At 41.9% G+C, this 13,937-nt stretch overlaps 1 protein-coding gene across 1 annotated transcript in view; it reads right to left on the bottom strand.

Moving 5' to 3' along the window:
* The window catches only part of SMIM14 (small integral membrane protein 14), a 38,436-nt gene extending 25,890 nt beyond the window's left edge, over positions 1–12,546 (bottom strand). The window contains exon 1 of the mRNA XM_054383141.1: positions 12,516–12,546. The gene's annotated coding sequence lies outside the window, so the exon portion shown is untranslated. The remainder of the gene's footprint in view (positions 1–12,515) is intronic.
* Positions 12,547–13,937: the final 1,391 nt, after the last annotated feature.

Genomic DNA, 13,937 nt, shown 5'->3' with positions numbered 1-13,937 from the left:
CCTTTCTCCAAGTCTATAACAAGCTCTTTCTTCAGGAAAGGACCAAAACCAGACCATTTATTTTTGGGAACAGCATTAGGCTGCAGATAAAGATGCTACACTTGGGTTAGTTATTACTTTAAAAAAAAAGCCACCAGGTACCTAATGCCCCTTTATGCAATTATCTTTTTACTTGGAACTGAAGGAAACAAAGATTTTGTATGTGGCTGACAACTTATAGAGAACTACTCTATACTACTTGCTGATTTTGACTTGTAAAATGGCACTCTCATGTCTGTATTCCTCATTAAAACATTCTTGGCTTAATAACTGTATTATTTGTAATACACTTTGAATACATAACATTCCAAGTATCAACTAATCCCTGTAATCAGCCCCTTAAGTTTATTAATATTTTGTGGCCCAGAGTCACTGGTAATGAGACTAGTATTTTTGTGTACCAGGAAGCAGGATTCCTTGGCTCCATTGCATGCTCTTAAGCAGCCCACAGCTATCCAAATCCTGTTCCTGAACTGCAGTGTTCTTCCTGCCTGCCTCCTGGTCCTGCAATTGTCTGATCCCACGTCAGTGCCTAACTTACAGTTCTGACCTCTTTGCAGAGTCACCCCAACTCTCCACCTTTTGTAAATACAGTTCTTCTACACACAGTCTCACACAGTCTATCACAGAAAATGGGAGGGTGTGCTTTGCTCTTTTCTCATAACCTGAAGAAAGAAAAAAAAAAAAAGGAAAGAAAAAGAAAAAAGCTTGTGGGTTTATTTTATTTTACTTTATTTTTCTGCATGCTTTTCTGTTCATTGCTACCTTGTTTTTCTTGGAGTTACTAGATTAACCGGTAAAAACACGGCAGCTGGTAAAGTGATGATGTCAAATACCTGTAAGTGCTCTGATTATTTTACTTAGAATTACTATATTTTGGTCACATTACTGCTGGCACAGAATGTAATTCACAAACAGCTGGAAGATACATTTGGTAAACAAGCCAAAGCTCTCACTGATAGCAGCTGAGAAGGTATACATTATGGCCTCCAGACCGAGAGAATTGAGAGAGCGCATAATAAAGAAGAAAATGAGTAAACATGAACAAATATGATGTACTGTAGAAGAGTCAATATGACCTTTGCAGTGTAAAGAGGCCCACAAAAGCAATTATAAACAGTACTACTGAAATTAAAATCCTGCAGGCAGAGCAGGAATTACTGTAATGCAGGAGCAAAGTGGAGGATGGTCTCTAATTATTTAAGACAAAAATAAAAGCCCACCGTTACCTTTTGACTTGAGTGTCTGTTTGACACTGTAAGCAATGAAGCCACACTGAAAAAAAATATTTCCAGTCTTCTTTGAACTAAAAAATAGCATTCTTGGTTAGAGTAATTATTGTAAATTGTTTCTTTTTTTATTATCTTCCTCAAGCCCAGCCCTAGAGCTTTCTATTATATTTTGTATACCCTACTAGCAAAAAAGCAATCTTTATGGTACAATCTGATTAGGGTTTTGTACCTGGAGACTCTTCTCTATTTTAATTTATTGCAGTGACTATACATTGTTTCCCAATTCAGCAACATCTCTCCTGAGTAAAGAGCATGCAGCTGGTGAGCTCTGGGAGACAGAAATTAGACTTTGCCTCTCTCCACCCTAACCATTACAAAACTGAATTCCTTTCTGGCATGAAGGCAAGCAAGAAGTTTTGTCAATTTTCTATGTGATGGATGCCTTCAATGTGACTCCAACGCAATGCTGATTAGCAAGACTGTCAAAATGCACATATTGGTGATCTCTACTCCTTTGTGTAAAGCAGTGTGCAAAAATATTAGTAATTCCAGTATTCAAAGAAACAATCACTCTTTATTATACATAAATCAGAGTCACTGCAGATATATCATGGATTAAACCCAGCATCTTCAGCAGCAAAACACTAAGCCTATTAACTTTTAATCTTTCTTGGATCCAGGCACTTTTAAAATGTAGACAATCACAAACACAATCCATACAATGGCTGAATTTCCACTGTTAAGAAATATTTTTGCAGTGTTGCTATTTTCTTGAAGATTGAAGGTAAGAAATCCTTGGGAGCAAAATATCTCACAGTACTGAGACATGTAATAGAATCTTTGCACATTATTTTAACAGAAATAAAACCCTATTCAGCTTCTGCTTACTGCTTTTCAGCCAACTGCAATATCTCAAAGCGCAATTGTCAAATACCTCTAAGAAGCCAGGGTTAATTTTGCTTCTGAGTTCAGTTTGAAATATTTCAAACACTGGAACAGGCTCCCCAGGGAGGTGGTTGAATCACCATCCCTGGAGGTGTTTAAAAGAGCTGAGAGATGGTGCTGAGGGCCATGGTTCAGCACCAGACTTGGCAGAGTTAGATAATTGTTGGAGTCAATGACCTTAAAGGCCTTTCCCAACCAAAATGATTCTATGATTCTGTGGGCAGAAGAAATGAAAGTATGCTGGAAAATTTTAAACAAAAAAATGTAGAAAGCAAGCAAATGCTATGTTATGCCTCTGCAGGAATTCTGGAAAAAAAAAAGTAAAATAAAGGGATAAAATAATAAAAGTCATACACAAGGTATGAACAATTTACTTTCCTAAAGATAAAATGTTCACTTTTATCTTACTGGCAAGGGCAGAAGCTCTCTCTCCTATACTTCTCCATTATCTCCTAAAGAGTCCAGTCTTCCATGAAAGGGGTTTTGCATGTTTAGCATCACCTAGCATCCATGTTTTCCTATAATGTCTGATCCTTTCTGTAATTATTTTCTTCACAGTAAGCCCCAAGTCTGATTCTTCTTTCCCATCTTCAAAGGGCCACTGAATAGTCTCTTCTAGTACCTAAAACGTGCTGTCCATCAGCCTCAGTGTAGCAGAACACCTTTGCAATCCTGCACATGAAGTCCTTGTCCCAGAGAAACTATCGGGCACTGGGGCACCCATTAAGCCAAGGGGTGGAAATTTGCTTCGGTTAAAGCAAGGAGAGACTGCTGTGATCAGGTCCTCGTAAAACTCCCAGTTACAGCTTTTACAGGACTCTTTCCTCTCCTCCTTGGCCACTCTTGTCCCCCTTAGCACCAGCAGCGCTCCAAGGACAACGGGCACCTCAGCTGACTCCTTACTGGGTTCTTCAAAATGCCTCTGGTACAAACGATTAGCCAAAATCTGTTTCTGATCCTGCCTCTTATAGGGAACTCATTGAACCCTGCCTAGTCAGATAAAGTTTAAGGCAACATCAGTAACGGCTCCAGAAAAATAACAGGCAAAGGTACCTTCAGTAGGGCAACACTGCTTTACTAGTGACCAAAACCCCAAAGGAGCCTAAACATTCACATCCAGTGAAATCCAGCCAAACTCAGAATTTTCTGCATTTGTTATATAACGCATTTCCTGTTGATTCCCATCTTCTGTAACATCTGGACTTCATGCATGTCCACTCTCCCACAGAATCCTGCATGTTTTGTTATTCTTTTGATGAGCTACCTACATCTAACTCACTGGCCTATTATTTAACTTCCTATTATTTCAGCTGTACAGCTAAACTTTGAGGATAAGGCACCCAGGAAATTTTATCCATTGATTTCTGCATCAAGTTGCTCTTCAGACTGCATTAGAGCACAGAGAAGAAAAATAATATTCAGGGATTTAGGGTTTCTCTCTTATTAAGACAACTCAAAGACACGTGTAAATAGCACTGGTTGATTTTACTTGCAAAGATCTTTGTGAAACATCTAGGGTTTTCATAACTGCTACTACAAATGCAGCACATTTCCTATCAGCAGAGCAATATAAAGGAGGAACAAGGTAGAACTGATAACAGAGCCATTAAAAACAGCAAAGGAATGGAATAACTAAACACAGCATAAAACTACAGGACAGCATAAGAAAACAAAAGTGTTTGTGAGTTAAATAGGGAAGAAACATCAAAAAAGGAACTACAGAAGTAGGGAGAAAATAAAGACAAAAATAGCAGAAATTTTAAATAAATAAATGCCATTCTGTCTGAAGTTAATGGATACATGATCCTTAGGCAACAGGGAAGGACATGGCACTAAATCAAAAGTAATCCAGAATCCAAGGGTCTGGCATAAAGTTATCCTGGGGAAGCTGTCTGCTTTTTTCATGCGAGAGTTTTACATCGTCAGCGTTGTAGAACTGGCAAAAATAAGCTTGAAGATTTCTAAGGAAACTTCCCTTACAAAGCAACTTCCTCTGTTGAAACAAGGCTAAAAATAGGTTCTGTAAAAAAGAAAAATCTTGTATACAAACTGAAGCTAATCACAACATTCCAGGGATCTGTTCTCCTCCATTACTGTAATTTTGATAGTTCAAGTAAATATTGCCTCATAGAACCCAAGTCTGAAATGCTGCAACATATTATTTGGCTTTCTTTATAACGGTAAATTTTAACCCCTTTTATTAACAGTGCAAGAGAAACTCGCTCCCAGCATCTCTTCCACACTTAGAGCTCCATCCCACTTTTACCTGAACAAGTACCAACACTCTTGTTGGCTTCATTGGACCAGAATCTAGTAGCTTCTCAAGGTCACAGATCTCTAGAGGACTACTTATGATCTTCTTCTACCAGGCATTAAATTGAGTTTTCAGGACAAAAGAAAACCAACTGGGTGACTGGGCAGCAAAAGCAGAACAGCAGGACAGAAATGTGGCCCCTGCCAAGAGGAGCACTGCCACAGTGAAGTGTGGCTCCAATTACTGCTTTCTCCAACTAATTGTCCCAGTTCAGATCATCCATTGAGCTTTTCTATGGGAAAGTGCTACAATGATTTTGATGGTTCATACAATACACAAAGAGGGTTCCTACACATAGAAACAAGCTCAGAGCATAAAGCAATCCCCTCCACTCTTTCCTTATAATTTCAGCTGCTGGAAGGGGAAAACAGCTCATTTTGTACTTGAAAGCACCAGCACGTCTTCCTAGACTTCCAGCTGTAGCCTAATGAGTTGGCAAGTGTATTTTTGCTCTGTAGCTTCTCAGGATAATTAACAAGATCCAAGATGAACTTTTCAGTGCAGAGTAAGCTAAGCTAGTTCCTCAGTGCTTAACCACACACACAGATGTAGGCAATTGGTGCTGTTCTTGTTGGTTTCAAGAGAGCCAACAAGACCAGTAGGAGCTCCACAAGAACTGGTCACTCGCCCCTTAGGTTAGTAGGTAACTTTGCCACCATCTTGCAAATCATTTGGTATGCAAGTAAGTTATGAATTAATTTTCTAGTGTAATCCCTCTGGTGCTTCTTTCAAATGCTAATTTAATACAAAATAACTCCTTAAAAATAAATGCAAAACCAATGCTGAGTGAGCCACTGAAGGATACTACAGTGACGTGCCACTATCAGGCAAGGAGGTTCTGAGGAGGGGCAGGTTCAGAAAGGAGAAGTAAGCACTATGGATCTTCCTGATATTTCTTGTTTGATGGCCTCACAAGACTACTGAAGCACTGGTTTATCCCTGGTCCCCAAAGCTTAAGTCCACTGCTGTGTGATCACCACACTGTGAGACTGCTGGGCCACAGGCATTTTCACCCTGATGTGGACATTTGGACTTGCTGAATAGGTCAGGAAATTCTTCAGATGGCTCTGTCCACAGTGCTAGAACCCAGAGCAGAGAAGCAGGAGCCAGAGCATGGAAGATAAAAGACCTGTAATTATGGTCAAAGCCCTTTCACAGCCAAGCATCAGAACTCTGCTCTCACTGAAGTATGTGAAAAAGTTCAAATCACTTCAAAGGGTGGCAAGACCTAGTAGGAACCTGTATTTGTGGATAAGGCTAACCAAGATTACAAGTACACTGAGGCGCATGGGTTCAACACAGAGTGGTCAATCAGGGAAACACAGAAGATGACACAAATGCTGCTTCTAGTTTAATTAAGGCTTGTCAGTGTCAAGCACAACTCCCAGAGGAGAAGAACATTAAACTCCCTGCACTATACCAACAGCATTTCCCATCTTCCTTTTCATGGCCAGCCCCCAGTATGTGAGGAGAGAGAGAAAATAATTATTCCAGGCTATAAGGCTGATGTCAGTGAGCAGAACTTAATTCCTAAAGGGAGCTAAATGAGACCCATCAAGTGTGGAAAAAAAAATTGTACTTATTGCTGTGCAGGTGGCTTAACTTCTAGGCAAAACACTTGGAAAGGAACTAATTAGACACATCCATTCATGGACCAAAAAAGCAGACCAACTATTTTAGAATTCATTTACTGATATTAGATACAGAATGTTATTGCCAAACTCCAGCTGTCAGCATTTGGTCATCCCTTTGTTAAAATGCTGACATTATCTCTTGGAAAAGAAAGCTAATTAAGAGAACATATCAGTGACACAGAGCATTATCCAACAGTAGTACCTTTTCTTCTGTGAAGTGCTTCAACTTCTCTTTAATATTTATTTCTACTGTAGGAAACTATGACAATGGTCTAGGACAACAAAATTATTCTTATTGCACTGAATGGCTAATTGCTAATTAATAATTTTGTTTGACATGTTAATGCAAAAGGGTGGACTATGCTCTGTAAAATCACTAACACATTGTATTTGAACCAGTAAACAGAGAACACTGGGAGCCCTCTCCTGATTCTTCAGTAAGGAAAGGCCTCCCATGGGCTTTAATGGATTTTCTGTTTGAGTGGTAAGTAGAAGCTCCTGGACAAATTTGCTCACTCTCCTGCTTTTGGTTAATGTCTCTGGCATTACACACTGCTCCACTGCTTGTGTTGACATTCCTCTTCTCATTCCCCGGCAACAATTGCCAGTCTCCTAAAATCAGCACCTCTGCAGCTGGAAATAACTACTGCTGGCAGCAACATATTGAATCTAAAACCCTTGCTGAGAAAACTCCTGCACCAGCACTGAAAGGACACCCATGCAGTGCTGTGCCAACCAGGGCTACAGGCTTGTGCTGCAATGGTTTGGCAGGCCTGATTCTGGACAAGGGGCTACACACAAGAGGAGCTGGCCTTCTAGGGAGTTGACTTTTGCAGGAAAACAAGAATCAAGGGTAATCCCTGCAGATGGAAAACGGCAGAAGTGAACATCTTGCACCAGCCTCCTCAGGCGAGAACAGAGAAACTGACTTTGCCATTGGTTATTCTGCCCAAGAGGTGTTCTGCACTTAGCTTCTGGGCTTCGTCACACAAAAATACTAATTGACTTTAAAAGCTTAGCTATGGAAAGAGAGCATGTTCCTATTACAAACTATATAACCTCTCCAAGATTTATGAATCAGATTATGATTAATATTTTCAAATGTACCAAAGCAACTTGAGAGCTCAAACTGATCCAACTTTCAAGTTCACTCACAACTCAAACTCATGAGGAAGTTACCATGGTGTAACAAAGCCAATGCAGAGCAGCTGAGCTGTGGCAACGGTCCCCAGACATTCTCTTAGCCCAGGGGAACAGTGAGCTAACATGATTTTGCTTGGTCCATAAGAGAAAGAGGCTAAGATGAGACATATCAGAACTGCCTTGAGCTTACCATAAGCACCCAGACGGTTACCACACCTCAGGTGACCTGCAACAATTCATTCTACAGAAGTGATCTTTCTGGGGGGTAAATCATCCAGAAATTTTTGGACAGGTTATGCCTTTGCAAAAATAAACATTAAAAATTTCTATGACTCAGGCTTTTACCAAAAGGCACCACTCCTAAACAAATAACAACAGAAGTTTTTTTCACTATAATGAGCCAGCAAGTGAAGCCTTGAACTGTGAAGTTTTGGGAGACTCATTTATTAATAGTACAATTGTTTAGATTATAAAATACCTTACTAAATCCTTACAAATGTAAAAATACACTATTCCTTAATGTTACTCCCACCATATACAAACACAAAATTATACTGAAATTCTCTGGAAGATTTTTAGTCTTTTTTTTTTTTTCCCTCCAGGGATGACATATGTTTCTAATAACTTGCCACTGAGCAAACAGATTTAGCAGGGCAGCAGCATGCTGCAAAAGATAGCAGGATTTTCAATTTTCAGATGAAAGCAGCTGTATTCCCTGGCAGCCCTACTCCTAACTCCTCTAGGCCAGAACAAATTTTATCTGGAGCTAGTGGGTGTCTGTCTCCGACTTCAATGGAGGTTGAATCAGGTTTTCTACCTACCTGCAGTAAACAATTTGAAGCTTATCAATTAGAGTATTTTTAATCAGTACTTATACCAGAGGGAATATGTAGCAATTAACAGGATTTCTGGGCTTGGTTATTTACATATGTTTAGCTAAAAGATGACCCAGTTTTTACCAGAGAATAACGTCTATCTAATTTAGGCTAGACTCTGACTAGTTTAATTTTATCAAAAGGAAAGTGCAATGCAAATTACTAAAGTCTCCCCTGCACCTATTAGAATAGATTTTTTTTCCATCTGTTACACTAATATACACAAGAAAAATCTATGGTGCTATTTCCTGAGATCAGGATTAGTTTGCAATACACATCTCACCTTTGTCTCCACAGTTTTCCCACAGGAAAGAAGGTATTTTTTCATCTTTAGGTCCTTTTGTTCTATAAACTTGAAACTGAACCATCCAACAGTCTCCATGGCTCAAGAAAAGTTTATAAAGAGTATTTTTACATGAGCTTCTGATATTTTCAAACATCTCTCTTTATTTTCAAATAAGGGTGCTTCATGACAGGTGCCACCTACTCTGTATCACCTAAATAAGAAAGTGATGAGCCCCAAATGATGCTGTAACCACCTGCACAGGAATTAGTTAGACTGAAGCCACTCTCACCAGGAAGCTTTGTTTCACACTTGATTTAGTCCAACTATTTGAAGAGCTAACCCCCAGCTTTTCTTCACATCTTCATGTAATTTCACTTGGACAGCTGGTTTTCCCCTACACTGACTTTTTAATGTATGAAAACTGACATAAAATATTTTATCAAGTTCTCTAAAACAACAACAAAAAAATGCCCAAACAACAAAAAAGGTTTAAAAATTATTAATAGAAAACAGATGAACATATACATGTGTACATATAAACAAGGAAGACCAGAGATCTGTATTTGACAAAGATTTGACAAATAAAGCACTGCAGCTGATTATATCATGTAAATGGTTGGTGCTGTGTTTTTGTACAGCTTATCTGTTCTGATAAAAATCTTTTTTTTCCTAGGAGAGCTCAATGCTTTGGATCTGACATTTGTCTAGCACTTTTATAAAACAAGAATGAAACTAAATTTAGCTCCAGAAAGCCATGTTTTTTAATGCATGCAAAGCTGAAGGAGAATCAGAACTAATCTTAATGAGGAAAACTTTTATCAAGTGTAATTCTATCTGGTCCCACCCAAATGGGACTAATTTATTCCATAATCTGTAAAAATATCCAGCTAGACACTTTGACTAAAGCCTCTGAAGCATATTTATTCAATTAATAACCATGCAAATGTACAACCATGCCAGAGGCATCTTCAAATCTTTCACGAAAAGCCTTATCAACTATCACTAAGGAACCTTTTTCTTGCCCCAACCCCAATCAACACCATGGAATGGGGGATGGAAAGAGGAGGAGAGGACCATACACCTCCACTGCACTGCTACACAAATCCTACAGAAGTGAGACTGACACAGCTAACACAGACTGATCCTCCTCATATCTCTGACTGTATTTCTTCATAATGAGGAGTTAAGAAGGCTTTCTTCAAATGAGGCTCCTTGGGAACTGAGGAAGTCAGCTACTGGTGAGTCAAGCACATAAGCTGAAGGAGCTATTCTGGGAAATAATTCCTATTTCTTTCTTTCCTTTTTCCCTCCCTTTTTCATTTTTTACCTGAACAAGGACTGTAAGATTTGGCTCTGTGGTGTGGATCTTCCAAGATGTATTCAGAATCTTGCACAATCATGTGCCTTATTAGCAACTAAATAGATCTTTACATGTTAATAAATTGAATCTATAACCTAGGAAGTTAAAATGGAAAGCATGCTTAACACCAAGTACAACTGCATGTATGTGAGACATGCATGCAAGAGCACACAGGCAAAGGAGGCTCACAGGCTCTCTGGTTTGCTTCCCAAGCAGAATATGGGTAGGTGACATCAACTTTTCTATGTATAAATGCAACTGCCAAAATATTTTTGTATTTGTTGTGATGAGTAATCTGAGAAATGTTCAAAAGACACAGAGTAAGAATGTGGTACTTGGTATGGTCAGGCGCTCTATGCCTCCATTCATGCATGCTTGTGAAGCCTCTTGACGTCATTAGGCAAAATTCTGGTATGATGAACTTAAGCAGACACAAAATCCAGTCTTTAAGAATGTACATCAAGTAACTAAAATACCTAGGAGGGAAAATTCTGAAACACAACCATAGACTTTGAATTAGTACAAGTCTGTTATGCAAATAACTTTCACAGATCAATAACTCTGAAGTATAAATATATGAAAGTAGAAAACGAGACGTTAGTAAAAAAACAAGTCAGAAACTAACTTGTTCTAAAAGCAAATACTGACCTTTTGAAACCAGGTACGAGAGGTACAAAGCAATTAAAACCATCATGCTTTTTGACATTGTTTTTATGTAGATTACTTCTTTAACTATTATTTAATTTTTCCCTTAGAACAAGGGAAGAACATGGACTGCAGAATGCTGCCCATACAAATGGGCGATGCTCTTCAGACTTAATGGATTTGATTGTGGATTGGGAAAGGTGCTGCAAAACATGCATGGTACAAGGAATTTCATAGAATCACATTCATTGGATTTATTTCTATAGTCAGCAAAATAATATCCAGCTAGGCTAAAATAAGATCTACTCAGAGCTACAGAACGTAAGTGGTTCAGGGATGTCCCTGCCTGCCAGGGAAACACAGGCAACAATACCTTGTGGAATGACCAACAACACATCCAGTATGGCTCTGCACTCGTTTAGCACCTTATACAAAATTATCTTAAACCACTTAAAATAAAGAACTCTATACCACTCTAGAGTTAAGGAAAACCTGTTAATTTCATCTTTGACAAAATGGAGCAAAATTCACCCACCTCAGTGGCAGGGGAAGGAGCAGCACTTAGGACTGAACCACCTAACGTGCTGCTAATATTACAACCACTTTTATTTTGCCAGCTGCTTCTACCATTTCAAGCCATGCTGTCAGCGACAGGGTCACTTTTTTCAATCAATGATCAACAACAATAGCTTGATTTCTTTCATCTTGACAGGTCACAAGAATTAGATGGAGGTTACCAAGGATTTATTCCCTCTTTCTGTATATAGGGAGAAATCAAAAGTAAGACTGGTGGTTTGTGGGGGGTTCTCTTTTTTTTTTGTTTTGTTTTTTTGAGCTGCTGTCTGCTTTGGGAAAGTAACAGAAATGAATGAAGATGGCCAACACTCTAATAATGAGCATGAGCATGTAAAGACTTTCAAGACATAACCTACTAATGCTCACTGCAGATACAATCCTTTCCCAGTAGGCATGCTTAGTAACATTAACATAAAAAGCTATTAAGACTGAAAAAGTTAGATGTTGTCACCCCTAATAGCTAGAGATGATTTACAACACTTATCTATATGCACAGACATGGATGTTCAGCCAGTATACAACACAGTCTCTACACCAACAAATCTATAGAAAACAATCCTGTGGATTGACTAAACAAACAGGTGTTTGCCAGGAAACAGTTCTTGATGTAGGACTGGTGGTTAGCTGCTGAGGCCTCAGAACTTCCAGGGAAGGCAGTGGCTGCGCTGCAGGGCAGGACCTCGGGGGAACTTAGCATGGTGACAGCTGCAGAGGAATGACTATGGATGGTTATCTTGTTGGTCTCCAAGGCCAATATACCCTTCTCAATGTAATCCACTACAAATCATATGTTGGAGCACACATATGAAGAGTTCTTCGCAGGAATCCTATCTTTAATAGATTAATGACAGTGTGCTGATGTCTTTCTCCTGGGATGATCTCTCACAAGACATTGTTCAATTTCTCCTACTTTAGTTGCACAGGGTTTTCAGGAAGCAGGGAGCAGCTTGGGAGCGCATAGCCTGCTGTCATGCCACTTCAGCTCCTTTAAAGAGACAAAACTAAACCGCTTTGCCTCAAACTATCTGCCTGAGAGATCCTTTAAAACTCAAGAATCGCCAGAAGAGTTCTACTTTGCACTTAACCCCCAACTGCCAGAAGAACTCGATTCAAGGCAGCTGTAAAGAAGACAAGCGGGTGTTCCTCCGGTTTAAAAAAAGAGGAGCGATGCCTAATACCGAACGGAACGGCTCCGGTTTTCCTGGTGTTTACCTTCCCGGGTACCCGGCAGCGGGGACGTCTCCGTACTTCAACAGGCTTGAAGTTACCCCTGCCACCCCCACCGCCGGCTACCCCGGCTCCGCCACCACCCCTTGGGCCGCGCCGTCTGCTCCCGGCGGACGGGCGGAGGGGACAGGAGGGGGGCTGTCCGCGGAAACCCGCCCAGCTCTGCCTGGCCGCGGCGGGCCCGCGCCCTCCCCTTCTCCGTCGCAGTTCCCCCCTTCACACTCCCCAACCCCGCTCACCGTTCTCTGGCCGCCGTGGCGGGGGCGCGGAGGGCTGCGAAGCACAGGGGCAGGGCGGGTTGGCAGAAGCAGCCCCGCGGTTCGGCCCCGCTGCTTCGGGCCGGCTCCACACGTCAGCCCGCGCCACGAGACCCGGATCTGCCGGCTCCCGGCGGTGGGGCCGGGGCGGTGCCTGCCGCTCCCGCCCCCCCCCTCCTCCCCCCGCTCCCGCCCCCCCCGCGCTCCCGCCCCTCCGCGGCCCAGCCCGGCCGCCAAGCTCCGCACAGGAGGTTTGGAGCCGCCCCGCCGCCTTAGGGCTGCTTAGCGGGCAGGAGCAGCTGCATCCCGCTCTTTGTGCGGCTGAGGCAGGGGGATGCGCGGCCGCGGCAGCCCGGCGTGCCGGAGGTGGCACTGTCAGGCAACGCGTCGGCCTGTAACTAAAGCCGCGGGAATTCGGCGCTGAGGAGCGGCCGGGAACGAAGCTCCTCTGGGGCCTCTGTGACTGCCGCAGCTCCCACGGTCAAGGCTCTGCGCGCCCCCGCCAAATAGTCACTTCAGTTGCTTGGCCCCCAGACATCACCTCCCAAGTATGAGGGAATTTACAGCCTAGCTTCTCACCTAGAAACCTAAAGCCTGTTCGGGAGCTCATGACTCACAAGGCTGCTCAGCAATTAAAACATCCCTCAAAATATCCATTGAGATGCTGTGGAATGAAGTTGGAAAGGCAGATTTCAGATCATGGCTTTTCACATCCAGGCAGCTGGGTTTACCTGTGCCCAGCCGAGGAGCTGGGGTGTCATGCTTCCTTAGGAAAGATGTCCTCTCCTGGGGATAGAGATACCAAGCCATAACGCAATGGGGATTACACAGGGTAGAAAACCTTGTCCTCCAATACGTCCAAAGGTAGCTTACCTCCTCCCAAGCAGAAAACAACAATGCAATGTGTTACAGTGAGAAAGGAAGGGTGGATGCACATTGCGTGTTCTCACAAGTAACTCATGGCACCAGTGCTTCACAGTCTGATACGGCTACGGCCTGCATATGGGGACAAGCTTGCCTGTTTTCATCACTCTTTGTTGTTGTCATGGGGCTTTCAAGCCTCCTTTCATGCTCATTTTCTCTGAAAGTTGTTGTCTAGCCTTGGGTGTTGAGCCTATGTTACTGTGCCAAGTCTGGAGTGCATTGCCAGCTGGCAGCCTTGCACACCCCAGCCATGGTTGGTGTGCAGAGCCACCTCTTCCTGTAAGATATGGATAGGCTAACTGATCATTTAGGGCTGGCCTTATCCGTAACCATTCTGCTTCCTCAGAGGCAGCAAGCAGGCTACCTTGCCACACAGCCCTCACTTGCTGTGGATCTTGCCTCTCCTTTCAGCCCTTTCTCTTGTGTTAGCACACACTTAAACAGTGGCGATACTGCAAAGTGAATTGAGGCACTGACACA

Source organism: Indicator indicator, chromosome 8 (genome assembly GCF_027791375.1).
Source record: "Indicator indicator isolate 239-I01 chromosome 8, UM_Iind_1.1, whole genome shotgun sequence".
In the NCBI taxonomy this organism is placed as follows: domain Eukaryota; kingdom Metazoa; phylum Chordata; class Aves; order Piciformes; family Indicatoridae; genus Indicator; species Indicator indicator.
Note: the sequence above shows the minus strand (reverse complement) of the source record. Positions and strands in the feature narration are given on the sequence as shown.